Genomic DNA, 14,021 nt, shown 5'->3' with positions numbered 1-14,021 from the left:
TGAGGTTATACTATAATTTTATTAATAATTTCCAGATTCCAAGTAAAACATAAATATAATTTTTATAAAAATAAGCACCTGTGAATTAAAAAGTGTAACATTTGCTGACAAAACAGTTTAACTAGGCAGTACACTTAAGTAAAACAAATAGGATTTGTATCTTACAACTTTTAACTTTTAACTTTTTATTTTAAAATTATTTCAGACAAATTACAAAATACTACTACAAATCACTCAATTCCAAGATCCTAATTTCTAAATATCATTCTCCAATAAAAGGAACAAGGGCTCTGGAAAAATAATCAATTGTAGGACTAGGGCAGAGTAAATAAAGACAAGGTAAGAAGCAAAGAACTGCAGTACTAGAAAGCAAGGAAATGCTCAGAAACCAAAACATTGGAGATATGTCAAAAGGCCATAGGAGTCTACCAGAACTCCAACTGGTCAAAACTGGAATTATTTGAATGACAAAATAAAAAAATTTATTATATTATAACCCAAAGTATAAAAATAAATGTACAATGAATCCAAACAAATATTAGTAAATGATACATAAATAAAGAGGGGAGCCCTTGCAGGTTTAACTCAGTGTTGGCCCGCAGCTTGAAGGGTTCTGGGTTCCATTGTGGTCAAGGACACATGCCCGGGTTGCTGATTCCATCCCCAGTAGGGGACATGCAGAAGGCAGCCAATCAATGATTCCCTCTCATCACTGATGTTTCTCTCTCACTCTCTCTCTCTCTTCCTCTCTGAAATCAATAATTTTTTATTTTTTTTTTTAAAGAAAGGAGAGGGGTCAAATCTTTCCTCCAGAGGAATCTAAATACAGTCAACCTTCTTTTCTCACACACCTCCCATCTGGAATAATTCGGTCCTCCACCAAGTTCTCCACAAAACAAACAAACAAACAAACAAACAAACAGTCTGGATTGTCAAACCAAACTTCGGTTATCAAACTGACAACACTTTCAAGCTGATTCCTCGGTATGACAAAAAGTGTCTCTCAGGCAACAAAGAAAAGAATGGGAAATGAACTATTAGCACTATTTTAAAACTTAAAGAGGCAACCAGGAATGCTAATGCTGTGAAAGAAACAATGATCACAGGCAACTGAAGAGGTAGAAAAACTGTTGTTGACTTGGATAAAGGAAAAAGAGCCAGTGACAGCACTTTGGTGGCTGTGATGCATGAACAAGCAAGGATGCTGCATGCTGAAAGACATCCCTAGAACAAGTGTTAACAGTGGTTCCTTTAAGAGGGGGTGGTTCGACAAACTTAGTAACTGTTTATTTATAGATTAAACAGTACATTGGACATGTACTGTACGAGAAGCTTCCTCCATGTTGTTGCTCAGAAATTTGGGAGACATCTCCCTCTGGGCCCGCTGCGTTAATAAAGACTCCTACTTGGCTTGTTAAGGCATCCTACGTTCCACTCACTGATTTACAATACAACATTGTATATAAGAAATATTAAAACAGGGAATCTTTTGGGGGTCTGGAACAGATTACTTCAATTTACATTATTTCTAATGCTAAAATATGATTCGGTTTTCAAACAAATGCTTCTCGAATAGCCTTCCTGAAGGAACTGAGTTGGAGAACCGAGGTTTCACTGTAAGGTCTGTAGAAACTATCCCATCCTGGAGGTAAGCTTCATCTTTCAGCTGTCTCCCTGCCGCCAGCCATGCTTAAGAGCATTGGGCTGAACATAGTGGCTCCCTTACCAGCAGAGTGGGAAGAACGAACTTTAAATAGAAGAAACCTGGGGTGGGGGATGGGAATGGGGGGGATGAGGGCAAGTATGTGACACCTGAATCAGTAAAGAAATTTTTTTAAAAATTAAAAAAATAAAATAAAGAGAAGAAACTTGACAGATGCCACCTTCACCAAGATATCATGGTTGGCATCCCCAAAGATAACTCTGTTGATAGCATTTACTCCCTGATATATGGTGATGAGAAAGGTACTCCACCTCCATAGTATTATTTCAAAAAACTCATTACCCCTGTCTAATCATGAGAAATACATAAGACAAACCAAATTTGAGGGACAGCCTAAAAATATTTCACCAAGTACTCCTCAAAACTGTCAAAATCATGAAAATTAAGGAAAGACTGAGAAACTGTCACAGAACACAGGGGATTGGAGAGAGATGATGAATACAAACACAATGGAGTACCCTGGTTGGGATCTTGGAGCAGAAAAGGGACACTGAGGGGGGGAAAATAGTAAAATTCAATTCAAGTCTGGAGTTTATAGATACACTCACAGAAAATCAGTGAAATCTGAATAAAGCCTGGAGCCTGTTTAATAATAATGTTCTAATGTTGATGTCTTAGTTTTTTTTTTGTTTTTTTTTAAATAGCATAGTAATTTAAATAGGCAACATCCAAGGAAACTGAAACTGGGTCAGTACAAAGAATGTCCACACACACTTCACTCAGACTCCCAAAACTTAACATTTTACTGTATTTGCTTTATCAGTTTCTTTTTCCTCCTTCCATCTTTTCTGAATTTGATAACTTGCAGACATCATTCCCCTTTACTCCTAAATGTTTTAATGAATTCCCTTAAGTATGTTTATCAAAATAAATTACCACTAATACAATACAATCTAGAAACCCTCACATTTTGCCAATTGTTCCACTAACATCCTTTATAACAAAAATGGAATAATAAAATAAAAATGAAATGATAATTGTTTCTGTCTTAGCCCATGATGATACATTATAGGGTCATACATTATATTTAATTATCCTCTCTCTTTAGTTGTCTTTGATGTGGAGCAAATTTCTTTTTTTATCTTGACCATGACATTTTTAGAGTAAAAGCCACTTACTTTGTTAAATGTGCTTCAATTTGGGTTTGAATGAGGTTTCTTTATGCTTAAGTTCTAGTTATTTATATATTTGTGCAGGAATACCACATAAATGATGTTAATCTCTTCTTAGTGCATTCAAGATGTCTATTTGACCCATTACTAATAGTGTTAACTTTAGTGACTTGATAATTTAGTGGGTCCAATTTAATAAAATTGCTACTTTCTTCCATTAGTGGTATTTTGTGGGGATGTATCTTGAGGCTGCAAAAATATCTGCTTTGTAAATTCTTCATGTATTAGTTGTAGGATCCATTGATGATTCCTGTCTGAAATATTAGTAATTCCTGGTCATTCTTACATATTTGTATTTCCAAATGAAGTCTGTATCAACTTGTCTAGTTCTATAAAAACGCATGTTGGTATTTTTATTGAAATTATGCTAAAATAATAAATTAGGGGAGAACTGTCTTTTCACTGGTTAAAATCTAGTTTTGTCTTTCAGAAGTCTTTGAATGTTTTCCTCAAATAGTTTTTGTACACTTCTTGTTACATTTACTCCTAAGTATTTTATCTTCTTTGTTGTTATTGAGGTTTTCCCTACCATTATCCATTATCTCCTCTAACTTGTATATACAGATATGTATATCTGTATATGTAAAGGATACTGAGATATGAATGGTAAAATTTATAGCCTGTTGAAATTTGTAACTATTTTAACTATTTAGAAAAAAGTTACTGAACTATTTTATCACCTAAGTTAGTTTTAGCAGATTCTCTAGGGCAGGAATCACATTTTCTGTAAAATGTCAGAGTATTTTCAGCTTTGTAGGTCAAATCATTTCTATCACAACTATAACTATCTAACTTGGTCAGTGTAGGGCAAAAGGAGCTACAAGCAATATGCAAACAAAAAAGATGTGACCAGATTAGGCTCCAGTCTAGTTGCTTATCTTTGTTCTAGAGTTTTCAAATATACTATTGTTATTTGCAAATAAAAGTAATTTAAAAAGCTTTTTATCTCTACTAATTTCTCATTTTATTGGACTGCAGCATATTCCAGTGAAATGTAGAATAGTACTGGATACCCTTGCCCTCTTCCTGATAGTAGTGAAAATATTCCCATTGTTTCCCATTTTCCCAATATATTAAGAAAATATCTGTTAATTCCTATTTTGTTAATTTATTTTATTGATTTTTCACAGAGAGGAAGAAAGAGGGATAGAGAGTTAGAAACATCGATGAGAGAGAATCATCGATCAGCTGCCTCTTGCACACCCCCTACTGGGGATGCGCCCGCAACCAAGGTACATGCCCTTGACCTTAATCGAACCCGGGAACTTTCAGTCCGCAGGCCGACGCTCTATCCACTGAGCCAAACTGGTCCCGGCCTATTTTGTTAAATTTTTTATTAGGTGTTGAATTTTGCGAAAGGTGTTGTCATTTTAGCATCTATATATGATTTGTCTCCTTATATTCATTAACTAGAGGCCCAGTGCATGAAATTCGTACACTGGGGAGGGGGGGAGGAGCATTCCCCAGCTTGGCCTGTGGCCTCTCACAATGTGGGAGCCCCGCAATCGATTTCCCAAAGAGGTAGGTGCTGCCCACCCATCCTGGCTCCTCTATGGATTGCCCCAAAGAGGTAGGCCAGAGCCAGGGGTCCCACCCCCCCACGTTGCCATGCTGAGGTGCTGGGACCAACCCCTGGCATTGTTGCATGGAGCCGTGGGACCCACATCTGCGCCGCACATACAGCGCCAAGTCCTGGCCCACCCACCTACGCCTGCTGCACACACAGCCTCCTGGTGATGGATTGTTACGGCATGAGGGCATAAGGGCATCATGGCATGATGACCATATGGGCTTTTATTAGTATAGATATGAGGGCCCAATATTGAACTAAACTTGTATTCTTAAAATAAATCTCACATGGTCATGATATATTATTTTCTTAATATGGCATTGGAATTTGTTAGCTAATATTTGCTTAGTACTTTGCATCAGTATAACATTAGTGTGTAATTTCTTTTTTGTACTGCCTTTAGGAATTAGTATTATCCATTTTCAAAACTCTAGAACAATTTATAGAGTATTGAAACTATCTGGTGCTTTATTATAGTTTGTTCACATTTCTTAGTTTTTGTATAGAAGTTGGACTATTTCAAATGTGGTTAATTTTTATAAACTATATTTGCCTCAGAAATATCTTTTTCATCAATGTTTTCAATTTTTTTTGCAAAGCAGTTTGCAAAGTAGGGTCTTATGTTTTTATAAATTGAAATATAATTCATATATCATAAAATCCATCTGTTTTACAGTTTAGATGGAACTGCATCCCCTCTCCCAAGTTCATTTGTTGAAGTTCTAACTCCTAGTACCTCAGAATGAGACTGTATTTAGAGACAAGGTCTTTAAAGAATGAAGGTGAACCTGCCCCGTGTGTTCAGTTAGTCGACTGTCATTTGTGATTTGCATTTCCCTAATGACTGATGGTATTGAGCATCTTTTTTTTAACCATTTATTGGCATTGTCAACCTATCAAGACATGTGTTTTCCTACCCATGATATGAGATTGTTTTCAAGCTTCCATAACACATGCGCACCTATCTTCACCTTGAAAAAGAAGCATTTCAAGTTTTAGTCAGTGTAGATTATTCACTTGCACAATTTTTATGCTGCTGTCAGAGATCTTCTTGGCTTTGAATTCCATTTTTAGTACATCGTGGTGATTTGATATACATATACATTGTGAACCACTCTGTATATGTTTTTATTGCCTTATTGCATTAGCAAGAAGTTCCATGGTAATGTTGAAAAGGACTGGTGAGAGGAGACAACCTTGCCTTCTAACAGATAGGAAAGCTTCAAGTTTATTACCATTAAGTATCACATTAGCTAAAGGTGTTTTTGTAGTCTTTATCAAGTTCCCCTTAAGAAAGTTCCCCTCTATTCCTAATTAGCTGAGAGTTTTTATGTTTTAATCATGAATGTGTGATTAAGCCTGTCTTTTAGTGAGCCAAAGCCTCTGGACTATGATTGTTACAGAGTTTTTCTGTTTTGTTTTTTCCCATTAGTTTAAGTCAGTGGTCAGCAAACTCATTAGACAACAGTACAATGACTGAAATTTCTTTTGAGAGCTGAAAACCGACTTCTGCGCATGGGCCACGAAGTTTCAATTGCACTATATGTGCACACCCACATGTAATATTTTGTGGAAGAGCCACACTCAAGAGGCCAAAGAGCTGCATGTGGCTCACAAGCTGCAGTTTGCTGACCACTGGTTTAGGTGAAACAAAATGGCTACAGTTGGATGGAGTTGTGTATTTCCCCTCAAAATGGAAGGCTAGAGCTGTTTAGAGTTGGGTATTTCTCTTTTCCAGAATCTGATAAAACCTCAGCAGGTTAGATTCTGGTTAATCAGTTTTCCCGTAAGGCAGGAGTTTTTAGGAACAGAATGCTCAGATGTATTTCAAAATGGTTCCTTTTCCTTCCCCCCTGCCAAAGTCCAATGGGATTTTTCTCTAATTTAATTTACTGTGAGAAAATATTGGTGGAGCTCCTGGAGGTGAATTGCACAATACTGTGTGGTCCCCCTATGACTGGGTCTCATTGGAGTTCTTTAAAAAAAATAAATAAATAAATTTCTTTGACTTCAGAGAGGAAGAGAAAGGGAGGGAGAGATAGAAATATCCATGAGGAGAGAGAATCATTGAGAATCCCACTGGGGATTGAGCCCACAACCCGAGTATGTACCCTTGGCCGGAATCAAACCTGGGACCCTTCAGTCCGCAGGCCAACGCTCTATCCACTGAGCCAAACCAGCTAGGGCTCCCTGGAGTTCTTAACTGGGTTATCCACACCAAGTCTCCAGCAACTCATCAATTATAGATCTATTGGTTTTTGCTCTTGAGTCTCTGCTCCTATAAGCAGCAACTCCCTGTATGTCTCTATTTTGGGGGTCAGTAATTTGCCTTATATCCTGCCCTCTCTTATGGTCCCAAGACGACTTGTTGTTTTTTTTAGTCTGTTCAGCTTTTCACTTGTTGGTAGGATGGAATGGAGGCTCCCAAGCTCCTTACATATAAATCCAGAAACTGGATTTTTTACAAGAATATATGATCCATTCTTAAGGACTGAGGACAGTATAATCTGCTTTTCCATACAAAAGGTAATTGACTCATTCATCTGTTTGAATTGATGGGAAGTCAAACTCATATATTTAAAACTTCAGGTAAAAAGAGAGTCTCTTTCTACTTTAAAAGTTATAATGTAATTTTAATAGTTTTTAAGTTGTATCTGTATTTTTTAAAAAAAAATATTTTTATTGATTTTCCACAGAGAGGGAGAGGGATAGAGAGCTAGAAATGTTGATGAGAGAGAAACATCAACCAGCTGCCTCCTGCACACCCCCTACTGGGGATGTATCCACAACCAATGTACATGCCTTTGACGGGAATCGAACCTGGGACCTTTCAGTCCGCAGACCTACGCTCTATCCATTGAGCCAAACTGGTTTTGGCTGTGTCTGTATTTTTAAAATGTACTTTACATTCTATTCTTCTGAAAAGTATGGTTCTTTTTCACCTACCTTATATTAATTTTTGTTTATTTTTCTCTGTACATTATGTTACTGCATAAAATAAATTGGGAAAATTGCAGGTAGTTTGTGCCAATTTTGCAGTGAAAAAAACAAAAATATTCCACATGTGGTTCTCCTGGAAAGAAAACAAGTCTTCTAAATAGGATGAAAAAATGTCTATTCAATGTCTAAGAGTTGCTTTTTTTTCATTTTTGTTTGTTTATTGTTGCTTTTGCTTTTTCAAATGTTTTTCGTTTTAATTTTTTTCATATTTGTTGATTTAGAAGCAAAGTGTTGTCGTATATAGTTCTTTCCATACATTTTTCAATACAGAGGATAAATGCTAATGTACACTAATAAAAGAAATATGCAAATTGACCATCAGTTCGCAATGCCCACCAGCCAACCAGGAGTGAGTATGCAAATTAATCCCATTGCCTCCATGGAAACTAACAGCAGGGAGGAGGCAGCTCCCTGCTTGGCCGTCGCTGTGGTGACCAGGGAGCAGGCAAGCGGCTGCAGGCAGCACCCAGCATGGCCTCAGCAACCTGGGAGCAGTGAAGCACAGCCAGCAGGTAGCACCCAGCATGAGCTGCTTGGCTGTTGCTAAGGCAACTGAAGAGCAGGCAAGTGTGGCCCCCAGGTAGCACCCAGCACGGCCTGCTAGGCAGTCAAGCAGGCAGGCCTAGCAGAGAGCAGAGAACCACAGTGAACCTAAGACGTCAGTAGGATATTCCCTTAGGGCTTCTGGATTGGAGAGGGTGCAGGTCAGGCTGAGGGACACCCCCCCTGCCATGCACAAATTTCATGAACCGGGCCTCTAATAAATAGCATAAATATAATAAATAATTTCTATGTGGTTTTCTTCCAAGCATAGTTAGACTAAACACTAACAGTTTTTATTTTTGGACATTATCAAGAAGAATTATTAAAATTTAACTTTAAATTCTTAAACCAAACATTTTAGATACAAATTTTCATCTACCCAATTAACTTTCTAATGCTATAATTTGGCTGTCATATTTATTCAGATTTTAAAATATTATGAAGCTTATTAAAATCCTGATACAATATTACAAAAATAATTGTATTTTACAAGTACTTTAGCTATCTGTTTTACTATGACTAGTAGCACAATTGATGTACCAAGGAAATATTTGGCTATCAACCCAAGGAAGTAAAGTCTAACACAAAACAGTTATATCAATATATTTATAATACTGTTAAAATACATAAATAGAGCACAGGTGTGGCTCATAGGTTGAGCATTGACTTATGAACCAGGAGGTCACAGTTCAATCCCCAGGCTGCAAGTTCGATCCTCAGTAAGGAGCATGCAGGAGACAGCCAATCAATTATTCTCTCCCATCATTTATGTTTCTATCTCTCCCTCTCCTTTCCTCTCTGAAATCAATAAAAATATGTTAAAAAAAATAAAAGAAATAAAAGACATAAAATGGAAATAAATATTCAGTATAACTATGTATTGTATTTTCATTCCTATTCTGGGACCCTAATATCTAACCATATTAAAAAATTTCAATTCAAATTATTAGAGATAAAGTTCATATGATTAAAAAATACCTTAATAAGTGGATTTGAAAACAATGAAATAATCACTTCTAAGAAAAGCCTTCCCACAAATTTAGGCATAATTAACTATATACAAACAAACAAACAAAAAACGAATTGAATATCCTCTAAAAATTGAATTAAAATATGTTTTAAAGTGCATAATTCTTAGCTTGGAAGAAACAAATATTCAAACCACAACAAAATCAACAACCAACAACAACATGTTTACGTGCTGTGCTAACGCTAAGAATTACAAACATTAAACATAAATGAAACATTTAAAGCATGTCACCATTCTTATATCATTAATGATGACATAATAGGGAAAATGTAGGATTCCTTTTTTTTTTTGTCCATTATAGAAATGGCCAACTTGCTGTCAAGACTGGCTAAGGTTTCCTGGTGAAAAACTTACACTGGACCATAGGAGAGCAAACAGGGTTATTTAAGGAACTAAGTAGTATGTATGTGTGTATGAGTATAGTTTTGTTTAAATTATTATGATATACACGGTATTGATGAGGTGTTTTTAAATAACTGAAGTATATTCAATGGCTGTAGCAAACTTCTGAGAAAGAAAAACAGGAATAGCGGGAGGAAAAAGAAATTAAACTAAGTCCGAGGCAGGCTGCTAGTATAATATCAAGTATATAATGCAAAGCGAGTAAAATTTATTGGTGATCCTGGAAAAAATAATTGCCATTTCTATAATTGAATAGGTAGGTGACAGAAATGCAGAATAGTATTAATAATACAAGAGTAAGATTCAAAATATTATTAAAATAATATTTAGTTTACTGCATAGTTTATAGTTCTGAATAGTTTAGTTTTCAAAATAATCCAGAAATAAATCCAGTATAAATCTGAAAATTCAATACATGACAAAGGTAACTTTTCTAATTACAAATAACAAATTAAGAAATATCACTGTCACAGCTGGCTATGCACTGAAAAGCAAACAAATTGGATCGTATTATTATATTCCACATACAAAAATTCATTTGAATTTAATTTTTACAATCAAGGAATAGGTAAGACTTTTTAAGCTAAGTTAGAAACTCAAAAGTTATAAAAGAAATTGTAGACAAATTTTATTATATGAATGTACCTGTGGTAAAAGATATTAAATGATAAGTTAATAGACAAATGAGAGTTGAAAAACTGGGATATTACAAATTGAAAAGAAAGGATAATCAACCAATATAAATAGGTATTTTGATTGAAAAAAATATGATGAATATGCATGTAGAAATTTGATTGTTTTTTAAAATAAATGGTAAAAAATAATTCTTATATAATAAAGAGTTAATATGCTAATTAGATCGAACAACAGAACCACCATCCAGACGACTGTCCACACAACTTTCAGATGAAGCCAGGCTGCAAGGGCTGAGGCCCTTGCATGAATCTTGTGCAATGGGCCTCTAGTTTATGTGTGTGTGTGTGTGTGTGTGTGTGTATCTGGTGTGCACATGTGTGTGATATTAACTATTCTTTTAAGAATGTATGACCATGCAGCCCTAGCCAGTGTGGTTCAGTGGACAGAGTGTTGGCCTGTGGACTGAAAGGTCCCAGGTTCGATTCTGGTCAAGGGCATATGCCCAGGCTACAAGCTCCATCACCAGCAGGGGGTGTACAAGAGCCAACCAATCAATGATTCTCATTATTGATGTTTCTCTCTCTCCCTCTCCCTTCCTCTCTGAAGTCAATCCTATATAATAAAGAAATAATATGCAAATTGACTGTTATGCCCTCACACAAGATGGCCACCACAAGATGGCTGGCAGGGAAGGGCAGTTGTGGGTGACCAGGCTACTAGGGGAGGGCAGTAAGGGGCGACCAGGCCAAGCAGGGGAGGGCATTGGGAGTGGCTGAGCCTGCAGGGGAGGGCAGATGGGGGTGACTGGGCCTGCAGGGGAGGGCAGTTAGGGGTGATTGGACTGGCAGGAGAGGGCAGTTGGGGGCAACCAGGTAGGCAGGGGAGTGCAGTTAGGAGTGACCAGGCTGGACAGGGGAGGGAAGTTGGGGGTGACCAGGTCTGCAGGGGAGTGCAGTTAGGGGCAACTGGGCTGGCAGAGGAGGGTAGTTGGGGGCGACCAGCCCTCCAGGAAAGGGCAGATGGAAGGGACTAGGCCTGCAGGGGAGGGCAGTTAGTGGTGTCTGGGACAGCAGGGGAGGGCACTTGGAGGCAATGAGGCCTACAAGGGAGGGTAGTTAAGGGCATCCAGGGGAGGTCACTTAGGGGCGACCAGGCTGGCAGGAGAGGGCCATTGGGAGGGACCATGTCTGCAAGGGAGAGCAGTTAGAGGTGACCAAGTCAGTAGGGGAGGGCAATTGGGGGTGACTAGGCCTTCACAGCAGGGCAGTTGGGGGCAATTGGGCCAGCAGGGGAGGGCAGTTAGGGACAACTGAAATGGAAGGGGAGCAGTTAGGTATCAATCAAGCTGGCAAGGGAGTGGTTAGGGGGTGATCAGGCAGGCAGGCAGATAAGTGGTCGGGAGCCAACAGTCCCGGATTGTGAGAGGGATGTCTGACTGACAGTTTAGAACCGGCAGTAGGATAACCCCCCCAAGGGGTCCCAGATTAGAGAGGGTGCAGACTGGGCTGAGGGACCCCACTAGTACATGATCGGGGCTGGGGAGGGACCGCGGGAAGGCTCCAGGGCTTTTCTGGCCTGTCTCGCCCAGTCACGATTGGGGCCAATTGGGGCTGGCCGGCTGGTGAGGGACTGTGGCAGGGCTCATGTGTGTCTGGCCTGTCTCACCTGGTCTCGATCAGCCAGACCCCAGCAGCAAGCTAACCTACCTTTTGGAGTGCCCCCTGGTTGTCAGTGCATGATGTAGTGACTGGTCAAATGGTCAGGCACTTAGCACATTAGGCTTTTATTATACAAGATAGCTAGTATGTATGATGCAATCAACATATACATTGTTATAAAGTTGTACACATATGTGGACATGAAAAATATTTAAGATAAAAATGGGGCTGTAATCAAACTTGCCAAAGGAAATACTCTAAAACTTTATTTCAGTAGTTGGATGCTCTTCCGCTTTTACTGTCATAAAATATAGTCTGAAGTGGCCATGGAGGCTGAGTATAGTCCTGAATTAGTATGATTCTGAAATTGCGTGTGTGAGTTTAGCTTGACTGTATTAAAGGAATGGGAAGAACCTCCCTCTTGGTTCTTTGCTTCCTTTCTGCCCACCCAGTGCATTACCATTAGCTTCCGCGCTACGCACTCCAAAGCTCCAAGGGCCCTTCCTTTACCTCTACAATGTTTCCTAAGCACATTTCTTCCATGAATTACTCCTACCTCTGCGATTTCCAAATAAATATTCTCTTATTAAAAAAAAAAAAAAAAAAAAGGAACAATACTTAAGATGATGTTCAGATGTTCAATACTTAAGAAGATGTTCAGATGTTCAGCCGAAACCGGTTTGGCTCAGTGGCAGAGCGTTGGTCTGCAGACTGAAAGGTCCCGGGTTCGATCTCGGTCAAGGGCATGTACCTTGGTTGTGGGCACATCCCCGGTAGGGGGTGTGCAAGAGGCAGCTGGTCGATGTTTCTCTCTCATCGACATTTCTAGCTCTCTATCTCTCTCCCTTCCTCCCTGTAAAAAATCAATAAAATATTTTTAAAAAAATAAATACTCATTAAAAAAAAAAGATGTTCAAGGGACTTACATAATATTAAATAATAAATACTACATATTAAAGTTACCTATAACTAAATAGTAGATCCTCAAGTTGGTTGAAGCTCCCTTCTCAAGGGATCAATGATATTCCTATATGAGAAAAAAATTGGCATCCTTATAAGCACTCTCCTTTTGTCCTAGGTATTACTACCTCCTGTTCCTCAAAAGTTTAAGAAATAACCAACATTCAAAATGATTTGATTTACAAAAAGCAAATATAACTATACTTTTTCAAGATCACACCATTTGCACAAAGTAAAAAATGTCTATAAGATTGCCCTTGTCGCTCTAGCCTAGGGGTGTCGAACTCAATCAGAGAAGGGGCCAAAATCTAAAATCCAGCCTAAATCGCGGGCCGAATGGTTTACTGAACAGTCATAAACTGTCATTGTGATGGAAACGCAGCGGAGTGCAGTGATGACAGCGCGGTGCGGGCCACATTGCAAGGCCTGGCGGGGCGGATTTGGCCCGTGGGCCTTGTGTTTGACACATGTGCTCTAGCCTGTTTGGCTCAATGGATAGAGCAGTCGGCCTGGGAACTGAAAGGTTCAATTCCAGTCAAGGGCACATGCCCAGGTTGTGGGCTCTATCCCCAGTGGGGGACTTTAGGAGGCAGCTGATCCATGATTCTCTCTCATCATGAATGTTTCTATCTCTCCCTCCCTCTCTTCCTTCCTCTCTAAAATCAATAAAAATATATTAAAAAAAAAAAAAAAAAGATTTCCCTTGCCAAAGAGAGGCTTCTTAGAAAGTCAGGATAAGTTAGGATGAGGGTTGATAAAAAGCGAGGAAGTCCTGGCCAGTAAGACTCAGTTGATTAGGTGTCATCCTGTGCTCCAAAGGTTGCTGGCTGGATTCTCCGTCAGGGCACATGCCCCAGTCTCGGCTAGATCTCCAGTGGGGAACGTGCAGGAGGCAGGTAATCATGCTCCACTCTCACATCAATGTTTCTCTTTCTCTCTCCGTTTCTTTCTCTCTAAAAATAAAAATGTGTAAAAAGTAGGGAAAACAGGGACTATGGAATTTAATATATGAAAAAGAACTCTAAACTATTAAGTAGTTGAAGAAATAGTTAAAATATAAAAGTAAAGGGCTGTTATGACCATGACCAAATGACAAATTTATAAAGTAGAAAGGGAAAACATGAGTAATAGTAGTATGACCCTAATTTAGAGAAGAAGCCAAGTTAAAAAATGTGAACTAATGTGAGTAGTGTGGCAAGTGGTGAAAAAGATTTGGATACTGAAAGGTGTGTCATGAGAAAAAGTTCAGCAAAGAAAGGTCATGTGGAGGAACTCTTTTTTTAAAAAAAATATATTTTATTGATTTTTCACAGAGAGGGATAGAGAG

The 14,021-nt window shown here is 38.5% G+C and overlaps 1 protein-coding gene across 21 annotated transcripts in view; it reads right to left on the bottom strand.

Moving 5' to 3' along the window:
* BAZ2B (bromodomain adjacent to zinc finger domain 2B) overlaps positions 1 to 14,021 on the bottom strand; it is a 277,515-nt gene that overhangs the window by 259,813 nt on the left and 3,681 nt on the right. The gene's annotated exons all lie outside the window — the stretch shown is intronic.

The sequence above is a fragment of the Pipistrellus kuhlii genome, unplaced genomic scaffold (genome assembly GCF_014108245.1).
Source record: "Pipistrellus kuhlii isolate mPipKuh1 unplaced genomic scaffold, mPipKuh1.p scaffold_m20_p_7, whole genome shotgun sequence".
Classification (NCBI taxonomy): domain Eukaryota; kingdom Metazoa; phylum Chordata; class Mammalia; order Chiroptera; family Vespertilionidae; genus Pipistrellus; species Pipistrellus kuhlii.
This window is presented reverse-complemented; position numbering and strand designations above follow the sequence as displayed.